The sequence below is a fragment of the Castor canadensis genome, chromosome 12 (genome assembly GCF_047511655.1).
Source record: "Castor canadensis chromosome 12, mCasCan1.hap1v2, whole genome shotgun sequence".
NCBI classification, from domain to species: domain Eukaryota; kingdom Metazoa; phylum Chordata; class Mammalia; order Rodentia; family Castoridae; genus Castor; species Castor canadensis.
Genome location: NC_133397.1, coordinates 110,928,057 through 110,941,892, shown reverse-complemented (window position 1 = coordinate 110,941,892; position 13,836 = coordinate 110,928,057). Strand labels below are relative to the sequence as shown.

Genomic DNA, 13,836 nt, shown 5'->3' with positions numbered 1-13,836 from the left:
AAAAAAAAAAAAGCAAGAGAGAGAAAGAAGACTTAACTAAAACTAGAAATAAAATGGGACATTACAACTAATGTCACAGAAGTATGAATGATTAGAAGACAGTACCGTGAATAATTCTATGTCCACAAACTAGATAACTTAGAAATGAGTAAATTCCCAGAAAAGATAAAATTATACTTGTTGAATCAACAGGAAATAGAAAGTCTGAACAGACCAATAACAAATAAGGCAACTGAATCATCATGAAAAATTTCCCAAGAAAGGAATGACAATGACCAGATGGCTTCGTGTCTGAATTCTACCAAACATTTAAAAAATTAATGTCAATCTTTGTACAACTCTTTTGAAAAATAGAACAGGGAGCACTTCCAAATTTATTTTCTGAGACCAGCATCACAATGATTCCAAACCAGACAAAGACACCATAAAAATAAAACTACAGACCAATATCCTTAATGAACATAGGAAAAAAATTTCAATAACATGCTAACAAACCAAACTCATCAGTACATTTAAAGGATCTACACCATGATCAAATGCTATTTATCCCTAGGGGTGCAAAAATGGCTGACATACTCAACTCAATCAAACAGATATAACACTAACAAAATGAAAGAAAAAACACATTATTATCTCAATAGACAAAGAAGTATTCAAATGATCAACATGCCATTCTTAAAAATAGGTATAGAAGGAACTTATCTCCATATAACAAAGGGCACAGATGAAAAGTCCACAACTGTGGTTTGAGTGTCCCCTCCAACACTCATGTTGAAATTTAATTGCTAATTTAATTACTGTTATAAGAGTAGTAGAAAGTGGTACCTATAAGAAGTGATTAGGTCTCAACAGCCATGCAAGATGCCAAAACAGAAGAAAACCAAGGGCAGAGAGTGGCCCTAGTTCTTGCTGTCATGAAGAAGCAGGAAGCAAGAAAGTGATAAATCCTTTGTTAGAGAAGCCTAAGAGCTCTGGCCTTGGACAGGAGCTAACCTGAAAGGGAACTCACCTACTCTATCAAATGGCCCGTTACATTTGGCAGCAGCAGCACAAGGACATCTAACGCCTCTTGGGATTAACCAGTTCACCCAGGCCTTGGACCACCAAACAGCTGCTGAAGCTTGCCTACAAGTACAGGCCAGATGAAGCAGAGGCCACTGGTCAGGGCTGACAAGAAAGCTGCAGTTAAATATGTCCCCACTAAGACAGTCAGTCCTTCAAGCAGGGGTCAATGTTGTCACTACCTTGGTGGAGAACAAGAAGTCTCAGCTGGAGGTGACTGCACATGACGTGGATCCCATCAAGCTGACTGTATTCCTGCCTGCCTTGTGTCACAAGGTAAGGGTCCCCTACTGCATCAGCAAGGGAAAAGGCAGGCTGGGACAGCTAGTCCTCAAGAAGACATGCACCACTGTTGCCTTCACACAGGTCAACTCAGAAGACAGAGGAGCTCTGGCTAAGCTGGTGGAAGCTGTCAGAACCAATTACAATGACAGATATGAAGAGATCTGCCATGACGGATGGCATCGTCCTGGGTCCAAAATGTGTAGCTTGCACTACTGAGCTGGAAAAGGCAAAGGTTAAAGAGCTCACCACTATACCAGGTTAAAGGTGCAATGCTGAGTTCTCTGTACTTGAGGAGGAAGGGAAAAAAGAGAAAGAGGAGGTCATGGGTATCCTGCTTTTATTTATGGATTAATGTTATTATCACAGAAGTGGGTTCATTGTTGCTAGAGTGGGTTGTGACAGAGTGAGTCTAACCCTTTTGCTTCCTCTTTCACATATGTTCTTTTGCCCTCTCACCTTCTACCAGGGAAGGTATGCAGCACGAAAGCCTTCAATAGACACTAGTCCCTTGACTGTGGACCTCACAACCTCTAAAAATGTGATAAATAACCCAGTCTGTTACAGCATAAAATACACTAAGAGAAACATCATAACCAACAGGGAAAAATTGAAATCTTTCCCCCTAAGATCCAGGACAAGATAAAAATGCCCACTTTTGCTATTTCTGGTCAACATGATACTGGAAGACATAATAAGAGCAATTAGGCAAAAAAAAAAAAAAGGAAAAAAATAAAATTTTCTGTTTCCAGATGACATGATTATCTATATAGAAAAACCTAGACTCAACCTAAAAAAAAATTAACAAATAAAAACCAGTCACACTTCTGTATACAAACAACAAACTATATGGAAAGGAAATTAAGCAATTTCATTCACCATAGCAACAAAAAAGAATAAAATATTGAGAAATAAAATTAACCAGAGGAAAAAGACATATACTGAAAACCAGTATACTTAAATACTGAAAAGCACTGATAAAGGAAATTAAAGATGACACAGATAACAAAAAGACATTCCATATTCATGGATTGGAAGAATTAAAAATTAAAATTGTTCCCATGCTCATATTATTCAAAATTGTCTACAGAGTCAATGCAATCCCTGTCAAAATTTTAGTGTCGTTTTTTTTTTTTGGTACTGAGGGCTTGAACTCAGGGCCTACACTTTGAGCTACTCCACCAGCCTTTTTTGTGAGGGTTTTTTTGATATATGTCTAGTGAATGATTTGCCTGAGCTGGCTTTGAATTGCAATCTTCCTGATGGCTGCCTCATGATTAATATTATTCTTTCTACATAAATAGAAAAGAGCTTCTAAAATTCATATGGAACCTAAAAGATCCTGAACAGCCAAATCAATTTTGAGTAAGAACAAAAAAACTGAAAGTATCATGCTTCCTAATTTCACAATATATTACAAAGCTACAGTAATCAAATAGTATGATAAAGACAGATCAATGGGACACAACAGACAGCCTAAAAATAAACCCACACCTCTTCAGTCAACTGCTCATTGACAAGGGTGCTAACAATATACCATTGGAAAAGGATAGTCTCATGTATAAATGATACTGAGAAAACAAGATATCCACATGCTGAAAAATGAAACAGCTCTTATCTCAAACCATATACAAAAATCAACTCAAAATTATTTAACGATATTAAGACCTGAAACTGTAAAATTACTAGAGGAAAACCTTCATATCCATCAGGCCAATGATTTTTCACATATGACCCAAAAAGCATTGGCAACAAAAGCAAAAATAAACAAGTGGGACTTCATCAAACTATAAAGATTCTGCACAGCAAAAGAAACAATTGATGGGGGGGGGGGGGTCGAAAAAGGTGACATACAGAATGGGAGAAAAATTTGTACATCATTTATCTGATACGGAGTCAATATTATATATAATATATAATATATAACATACATATATATGTATATACACATACACAATATAACTCATAAGCAAAAAAGGTGTGCAGAAAAGCGGAACCCCTATATACTATTGATAGATCCATATGGAAAACAAAATGGGATAGTCTTCAAATAGTTAAAAATGATTCAGCAATCCCACTTCTGGGCATATATTCCAAAGAAATAAAATTGTATCTCAAAAAATATCTGTACTCCTATGCTTATTTCAGCATTATTCACAACAGCCAAGATATGAAAACAGCCTAAATGTCTATTGATGAATGATGAATGGTTAAAGAAAATGTGGCATATGTATGCACAATTATATGATGTACTGGAATATTATTTGGTCTTAAAAAGAAGTCAATCCTGCCCTTTTCAACAATATGGATGAGCCTAGAGGACACGATACCAAATAACATAAGCCAGATGCAGAAGGACAATACTGCATGATCTCACGTACATGTGGAATCTACAGGGGTCAAATTCATAGTTGCAGAAACCAGAATGGTGGTTGCAGGGGGCTGGGAGGAGGGAGAAATGGGGAGACATTGACCAAGGGATAAAAAGTTTCAGTCATACAATTCTGGAGGTATAATGTACAACACTAAATATAATTAATAGTACTGTATTGTATACTTGAATTTACTGAGATTAGATCATAAGGGTTCTCACCTCTCCTGCCAAAAGAAAATGACAACCATTATAAGATCAAGGATATGCTAATTAGATTGACTGTGGGCTGATCAAGTGTCCACCTTGGACAGGCTAATAACGAGCTGAAATTAACTGCTTCCCCAGAAAAGAGCTTTTGGCCAACCAGCTCAGCTCCAACTCCCAGGCTTGCACATTGGGAAGGAGAGGTTTGGTCACTGCTACCCATCAGCTCCTAAAAGAACCTTGGATAACTTGCTTACTCAAACAAGCTGATCCTAACTGCTCACTCCACCCCCAACAGGAATCTGGACTTAAATATCTTAAGTGGAACCCCTGCCCCCAAACCTGTCTAGTAGAGAGATTAAAGAAAGGATAGAAATTATTAAATCTCAAGAGGCGAGCAGAAAAGTAATTAGAAAGTAGCACAGAATTAATTAAACACACATATACACACACATACACAGACAAACCCTTATACAGCAAAACAACTAAATAGATCACCATATACCTCTCAATATTAACACTAAATATTAATGGCCCGAACGCCCCATCAAAAGACATTGATTGGCAAACTGGATTAAAAAGGAAGACCTGACAATTTATTGTTTAAAAGAAATCCACCTCACAGGCAGAAACAAACATTGGCTTATGGTGAAGGGGTGGAAAAAGATTTACCAAGCCAATAGTACCTATATCTATATCTATATCTATATCTATATCTATATCTATATCTATATCTATATCTATATCTATATATCAGATAAAGTAGACTTCAAACCTAAATTAGTCAAAAGGTCACTTTACACTAAAAAGGATCAATAGAGAAGAAATAATGTTGGTATACTCAACTTCATTAAACATACACTACTGGACTAAAACACACAGACAGACTCCAACATGGTGATAGTGGGAGACTTCAATACTCCATCATTGCCAATGGATAGGTCATCCAGACCAAAAAAATCCAACAAAGAAACCTTAGAATTTAATGACACCATCCATTAAATGGACCTGACAGACATCTATAGAGTATTCTAACCAGAAACAGCACAATATACATTCTACTCAGCAGACCATGGAACAAACTTGAAGATAGATCATGAATCAAGTCTTAACAAACACAACAAAACTGAAATAACCCCTGCTTATTATCTGACCACAACGGAATAAAGTAGAACTCAACAACAAAAGAAACAGCAGAAAATATTCAAAGACCTGTAGACTGAACAACACGTTGCTCCATGAACAGTGGATCATCAAAGAAATAATGGAGGAAATAAAAAAGTTCCTGGAATTTAAGGAAAAGGAAAGCACAACCTACCAAGGGAAAGTTTATAACCATGACAGCATATATTAAAAACATGGAAAGATTGCAAATAAAAGACTTACTGCTGTATCTCAAACTTCTAGAAAAACAAGACTAAACTAAACCCAAAACTAGGAGAGAAATAATAAAAAAAAGGGCCGAAATCAACATAATAGAGACAAACACACATACACACACACACACAAAGAACTGAGAGAATAACAACAACAACAAAAATCAATGAAACAAAAAGTTGGATTTTGAAGAGATAAATGGGATTGATAAACCCCTAGGCAAACCTGACTAAAACAGGTGGGAAAAGACCCAAGTTAATAAACTTAGAAATGAAAAAGGGAAGATCATAATAAACACCAATGCATTAGGGATTTCTCTGAAAAACCTCAATTCAAATGAATTGGAAAATATAGAAGAAATGGATAAATATCTAAACACATGTGACCAACCAAAATTGAACCAAGAGGATAAAGAATCACATAAATAAATTTATAACAAGTAATGAAACTGAAGCAGCAATAAAGAGTCTCCTTAAAAATAAAGTCCAGGACGTGATGAATTCACTACTGAATTCTGCCAGATCTTTAAAGGAGACCTAATACCAATACTCCTCAAACTTTGCCATGACATAGAAAGGGAAGGAACATTGCCAAAATCATTCTATGAAGCCAGTATTACCCTCATCCCAAAACAGGACAAGGACACAACAAAAGAGAACTATAGGCTAAACTCTGTAATGAACTAGATGCAAAAATTATCAACAAAATGCTGGCAAACTGAAATCAACAACATATCAAAAAGATGATGCACCATCATCAATCTGGTTTCATCCCAGGGATGCAGGGATGGTCCAACATATACATATCATTAAATGTAAAGTAGCATATTAACAGAAGCAAAGACAAAAAACATATGATCATCTCAATGGATGCAGAAAAAGCCTTCAACAAAATTAAATATCCTTTCATGAAAAAAGCTCTGATGGAAATAGGAATGGACGGCACCTTCCTCACCATAATAAAGGTTATACACAGCAAGCCTGTAGCCAACATCATACTAAATGTGGAAAAACTGAAACCATTTCCTCTAATGTCAAAAATGAGACAAAGGGTGTCCACTCCCTCCAGTGTTATTCAACATACTCCTGTAATACCTAGCTAGAGCAATAAGATAGGGAGAAGAAATAAAAAGAATTCAAATAGGAAAGAAGAAGACAAACTAGTCATAGTTGGAGATGACAAGATCTTATACCTAAAAGACCCAGAAAACTCCACCAAAAAAAACCAAAACTCCTAGACATCATAAACACCTTCACCAAAGTAGCACGATACAAAATCATTTTATAAAAATCAGTTGTCTTTCTATATACCAACAATGAACAGACTGACAAAGAATATAGGAAACCAATTCCTTTATAACAGCTTTAATAAATACCTGGGAAAAATTAATGAAGGAAGTAAAAGACCTCTACAATGAAAACTATAAAACATTGGAAAAAGAAATCAAAGATTACAGAAGATGGAAGGAGCCCCAATGCTTATGGATTGTCAGAATCAATATTGTGAAAATGGCTATATAACCAAAAGCAATCAACATGTTCAATGCAATTCCCATTAAAATTCCAATGACATTCATCACAGAGATTAAAAACCAACCCTAAAGATCATATGGAAGCACAAAAGACTGTGAATAGCCAAGGTGATACTGAGCAAACAAAACAAAACAAACACTGGCGGTATCACAATATCCAACTTCAAACTAAGCTACAAAGCCACAGCAATAAAAACAGCATCATATTTGCACAAAAACAGACATGAAGACAAGTGGAACAGAAGATCCAGATGTGAATCTATGTAGCTATACCAACTTGATTTTTGACAAAGGCACCTAAAACATACAATGGAGAAAAGTGCCTTTTCAACAAATTTTGCCAGGAAAACTAGATACCTGCACACAGAGAACTAAAAATAGATCTATGTCTTTCACCTGGTACAAATATCAACTCAAAGAAGATCAAGGACCTCAATGTAAGTCCTGAAAGTTGAAGCTAGTGCAGGAAGAGTAGGGAATACACCAGTGTAGCATTGCCACAGGGAATAATTTCCTCGATGGAACTCCAGTGGCTCAGAAACTAAGAGAAAAAATTTAAAAAATGAGACTACATGAAAAGAAAAAGCTTCTTCACAACAAAATAAATGGTCACCAGAATGAAGAGGCAGCCCACAGAGTGGGAGAAAATCTGTGCCAGCTATACATTTAACAAGGGATTCATAACCAGATATATAGAGATCTCAAAAAACTAAACTCCCCAAAAAGTCAATGACACAATGAAGAAATGGGCCAATGAACTGAGCAGAGGTGTTTCAAAAGAAGTTCAAATGGGGAGAATTCCAAGATGGCGGCTAGAGGTAGGAAGCAGAAAGCGACCCTCCTATAGTGAAATCTTGGAGAGACGCTGGAGACACACTTTGCAGGCATAATCACTGAGAAAAGGCATAACTTTGACTCCTCCACATCTCCAGCCAGCGCAGAGAATCTCCACTCCACGTTAAACGGAGAACCGAGGAGGCCCCCGGGCCGCCAGTGGCCGGTGCCCATACGGCTTAGGAAGACGCGGACCAGGTGAGCTTCGCGGTACCGCGGTTCCCCCACAGACAAGCCTGGGCCAGAGCAGCATAGCCCCCTGGACAGACTGACCTCCACCCGGGAAAAAAAGAGAAACTGAGTACTAAGCAATAAGAACAGTTAAGACACGCTGGAAAGAGGGTGGGGCGCCCTGAGCGCTGAAGATTGGGGGAAGGGACTCCTTCCCGGGACTGTAAATAAACGAGCCGGGCGGGCCGCAGAGGCTCTGGCGGGAGTGGGGCGCGCCCAGCAACCAGGAGCGGGGACGCTTGTGAGAGGAGGGAGGAAAACTCCACAGGAGAGGAGGGAAGACCCACTTCCCACGTGAGCTGTAAACAAACATGGTGGCTGGCAGGAGCAGCAGCACCGCCCAGTAAAAAGAAGCAGGAAAGCTTGTGAAAGTGGCAGTGGGAGGAAAACTTCAGAGGAGGGGGGGAAGCCCCACCTCCCACGTGAACTGTAAATAAACACGCAGGCCTGACAACGCGGGGCAGTGTCACCTTTCCCAGTGATTGGAAAGGGGAAAAGCCTGTAGCAGAGGCTCCCGCACAGGAGAACTCTGAGCAAACAAAGCCTGTGGGACCAGGTGAGTGCTAGCTCACCCCAGAGATCTGCATAAATAACGCCGCCAGCTACAGGCTGAGAGCAGCAGGCAGGCAAGCCACAGTTGCAGATACCACTCTCAGAACTGTCTCCAGACGCTTTTTTTTCTTTTTCTCCCTACCTTTGATGAGAGAACAACCGAATTACACCTGCAAGCCGAAAAACTTACTGAAACTGTATATGCATTTGAACTGGGGACACTTGGTGGGGCTTTTTGTGTGTGTGTGTGTGTGTGTGTGTGTGTGTGTGTGTGTGTGTGTGTGTAGTTTTGTTCTACTTTATGCATACCCTTTGATGAGACAACTACAGAACAACATCTGAGGCACCAACTCCAGGACTGGAGATTGAGACAGACACCCAAATTATTAAGACTGAAACTGCATTGCATATAAACTTGGAAGTTTTTTTTTTTTTAATTTTCTATTTTCCATTTTATTTTAATTCATTTTTATATATAGATATTACTTTCATTTACTTATTTTTTATTTTTTTATCTTTGATTTTCAGTCCTCTCTCTGTCTCTCTAATGTCTGTTCAGCTTACTGTCGATTAGTACACTAACACTCCCTGTTTATAGCTTTGAAACTCTCTTGTCTGATACCTTGTTCTGCTTTCTCCCTCTTGTCTGTATATTTGTTTTCCCCTTTTCTTTAACTTCTTGCTTTCCATCTCAGCTCACTCTTCCATTCTCAATATTACCATTGTTATTATTACAAGCTAGAAAATACTTAATTACACACAGTACAGGGACAGTAACAACACCAAGGACAATGACGGGAAGACAGAAAAAACAGGGAAACCAGTTTCCCCACAGCAAAAAATTAGTACAGGAACCAGAGGGGAATGAAGAGAACAGAAACTCAGATCCAGACTCCAACAAAATGAAGATAAACTATGCCAAAGGACCCAATGAAGCCCACAAGAATAATTTAAAAGAAGACATACTACAGGTACTCAGTGAGAATTTTATAGAGATGATACTGGATAGGGTCAACCAAAATGTACAGGAGACACTCAAGAAATTCCAAGACAATAAAAATAGAGAATTTGAAAAAGCAAAAGAAGAAATAAAGGAAACCATAGAAGCACTGTATAAACACCAAAGTGAAAGAGAGAACACAATGAATAAATGGATAAATGAACTCAGGACAAAAATAGACAACAATAAAGAAGAAAACTGCCAGGATATGGAAAACCTCAGAAAAAAGAACGAAACAGAACTGCAAAACAAAATGGAAGGCCAATCCAGCAGAATAGAACAAACAGAAGACAGAATCTCAGAACTTGAAGATGAAATGGTAATTAAAGGAAAAACTGAAGAACTACTAATTAAACAACTCAAGACCTGTGAAAAGAAAATGCAAGAACTCACTGACTCCATCAAAAGACCAAACTTGAGAATCATGGGCATCGAAGAAGGAGAAGAGGTGCAAGCGAAGGGAATGCGTAATATATTCAACAAAATAATAACGGAAAATTTCCCAAATCTAGAGAAAGATATTCCCATACAAATGCAAGAGGCCTCCAGGACACCAAACAGACCAGATCGAAATAGAACTACTCCACGACATATCATCATTAAAACAACAAGTTCAGAAACTAAGGAAAGAATATTGAAGGCTGTAAGAGAGAAAAAACAAGTAACATACAAAGGTAAACCCATCAAAATCACAGCAGACTTCTCAACAGAAACATTAAAAGCAAGAAGAGCGTGGGGTGAGATCTTCCGGGCACTGAATGAAAATAACTTCAACCCCAGGATACTCTACCCAGCAAAGCTATCATTCAAAATAGATGGAGCAATAAAAGTCTTCCATGATAAGCAGAAACTAAAACAATATGTGACCACAAAGCCACCATTACAAAAGATTCTGCAAGGGATCCTGCACACAGAAAGTGACACCCAACTTAACCATGAAAAGGCAGGCAGCACCAAACCACAGGATAAGAAAAAGCAAGACAGTAGAGAGTAACATCAAGTTAGGTACACACAATCAAACCTTCAAATAACTAAGACAACTAAATGGCAGGAATCACCACATAGCTATCAGTACTAACACTTAATGTTAATGGACTTAATTCACCCATCAAAAGACACCGTTTGACAAAATGGATTAAAAAAGAAGATCCAACAATTTGTTGCTTACAGGAGACTCATCTCACCGACAGAAATAAGCATATGCTTAGGATGAAAGGCTGGAAGAAGATTTACCAAGCCAATGGCCCCCGAAAACAAGCAGGAGTAGCAATACTTATCTCTGACAAAGTAGACTTCAAACCTACATTGATTAAACGAGATAAAGAAGGACATTCCATACTAATAAAAGGGGAAACAGACCAAAAGGAAATAATAATCATCAATCTGTACGCACCCAATGTCAACGCACCCAATTTCATCAAACATACCCTGAAAGACCTAAAAGCATATATAAACGCCAACACAGTGGTTGTGGGAGACTTTAACACTCCATTATCATCAATAGATAGGTCATCCAAACAAAAAATCAATAAAGAAATCCAAGATCTAAAATATGCAATAGATCAAGTGGACCTAGTAGATGTCTACAGAACATTTCATCCAACCTCTACACAATATACATTCTTCTCAGCAGCCCATGGAACCTTCTCCAAAATAGATCATATCCTAGGGCACAAAGCAAGCCTAAGCAAATATAAGAAAACAGAAATAATACCGTGCATACTATCTGACCACAATGCAGTAAAAGTAGAACTCAACAACAAAAGTAAAGACAAAAAACATGCAAACAGCTGGAAACTAAATAACTCATTACTTAATGAAGAGTGGATCATCGATGCAATAAAAGAGGAAATTAAAAAGTTCCTGGAAGTCAATGAAAATGAAAACACAACCTACCGGAACCTATGGGACACAGCTAAGGCAGTCTTGAGAGGAAAGTTTATAGCCATGAGTGCATATATTAAAAAGACTGAAAGATCCCAAATCAATGACCTAATGATACATCTCAAACTCCTAGAAAAACAAGAACAAGCAAATCCCAAAACAAATAGAAGGAGAGAAATAATAAAAATAAGAGCTGAAATCAACGAAATAGAAACCAAAAAAACCATACAAAGAATTAATGAAACAAAAAGTTGGTTCTTTGAAAAAATAAGATCAATAGACCCCTGGCAAACCTGACTAAAATGAGGAGAGAAAAAACCCAAATTAGTAGAATTAGGAATGCAAAAGGGGAGATAACAACAAACACCATGGAAGTCCAGGAAATCATCAGAGACTACTTCAAGAACCTATATTCAAATAAATTTGAAAATCTAAAAGAAATGGACAGATTTCTAGATACATATGATCATCCAAAACTGAACCAAGAGGAAATTAATCGCCTGAATAGACCTATAACACAAAATGAAATTGAAGCAGCAATCAAGAGTCTCCCCAAAAAGAAAAGTCCAGGACCTGATGGATTCTCTGCTGAATTCTATCAGACCTTTAAAGAAGAACTGATTGATACCAACCCTCCTTAAACTGTTCCATGAAATAGAAAGGGAAGGAAAACTGCCAAACACATTTTATGAAGCCAGTATTACACTTATCCCAAAACCAGGCAAAGACACCTCCAAAAAGGAGAACTATAGGCCAATCTCCTTAATGAACACTGATGCAAAAATCCTCAACAAAATAATGGCAAACCGAATTCAGCAACACATCAAAAAGATTATTCACCACGACCAAGTAGGCTTCATCCCAGGGATGCAGGGGTGGTTCAACATATGAAAATCAATAAACGTAATAAACCACATTAACAGAAGCAAAGACAAAAACCACTTGATCATCTCAATAGATGCAGAAAAAGCCTTTGATAAGATCCAACATCATTTCATGATAAAAGCTCTAAGAAAACTAGGAATAGAAGGAAAGTTCCTCAACATTATAAAAGCTATATATGACAAACCTACAGCCAGCATTATACTTAACGGAGAAAAATTAAAACCATTCCCTCTAAAATCAGGAACCAGACAAGGATGCCCACTATCTCCACTCCTATTCAACATAGTACTGGAATTCCTAGCCAGAGCAATTAGGCAAGAAGAAGGAATAAAAGGAATACAAATAGGTAAAGAAACTGTCAAAATATCCCTATTTGCAGACGACATGATCCTATACCTTAAAGACCCAAAAAACTCTACTCAGAAGCTTCTAGACATCATCAATAGCTATAGCAAGGTAGCAGGATATAAAATCAACATAGAAAAATCATTAGCATTTCTATACACTAACAATGAGCAAACGGAAAAAGAATGTATGAAAACAATTCCATTTACAATAGCCTCAAACAAAATCAAATACCTAGGTGTAAACCTAACAAAAGATGTGAAAGACCTCTACAAGGAAAACTATATACTTCTGAAGAAAGAGACTGAGGAAGACTATAGAAAGCGGAGAGATCTCCCATGCTCATGGACTGGTAGAATCAACATAGTAAAAATGTCGATACTCCCCAAAGTAATCTACATGTTTAATGCAATTCCCATCAAAATTCCAATGACATTCATTAAAGAGATTGAAAAATCTACTGTTAAATTTATATGGAAACACAAGAGGCCACGAATAGCCAAGGCAATACTCAGTCAAAAGAAGAATGCAGGAGGTATCACAATACCTGACTTCAAACTATATTACAAAGCAATAACAATAAAAACAGCATGGTACTGGCACAAAAACAGACATGAAGACCAGTGGAACAGAATAGAGGATCCAGATATGAAGCCACACAACTATAAGCAACTTATCTTTGACAAAGGAGCTAAAAATATATGATGGAGAAATAGCAGCCTCTTCAACAAAAACTACTGGGAAAACTGGTTAGCAGTCTGCAAAAAACTGAAACTAGATCCATGTATATCACCCTATACCAAGATTAACTCAAAATGGATCAAGGATCTTAATATCAGACCCCAAACTCTTAAGTTGATACAAGAAAGAGTAGGAAATACTCTGGAGTTAGTAGGTATAGGTAAGAACTTTCTCAATGAAACCCCAGCAGCACAGCAACTAAGAGATAGCATAGATAAATGGGACCTCATAAAACTAAAAAGCTTCTGTTCATCAAAAGAAATGGTCTCTAAACTGAAGAGAACACCCACAGAGTGGGAGAAAATATTTGCCAACTATACATCAGACAAAGGACTGATAACCAGAATATACAGGGAACTTAAAAAACTAAATTCTCCCAAAACTAATGAACCAATAAAGAAATGGGCACGTGAACTAAACAGAACTTTCTCAAAAGAAGAAATTCAAATGGCCAGAAAACACAAGAAAAAATGCTCACCATCTCTAGCAATAAAGGAAATGCAAATTAAAACCACGCTAAGATTCCACCTCACC

The 13,836-nt window shown here is 37.5% G+C and overlaps 1 protein-coding gene and 1 pseudogene across 3 annotated transcripts in view; one reads left to right on the top strand and one right to left on the bottom strand.

The window, feature by feature from the left end:
- Positions 1-13,836, bottom strand: part of LOC141414927 (golgin subfamily A member 2-like) — a 94,147-nt gene that overhangs the window by 22,936 nt on the left and 57,375 nt on the right. The gene's annotated exons all lie outside the window — the stretch shown is intronic.
- LOC141414744 (large ribosomal subunit protein eL8 pseudogene) lies at positions 855-1,609 on the top strand (annotated as a pseudogene).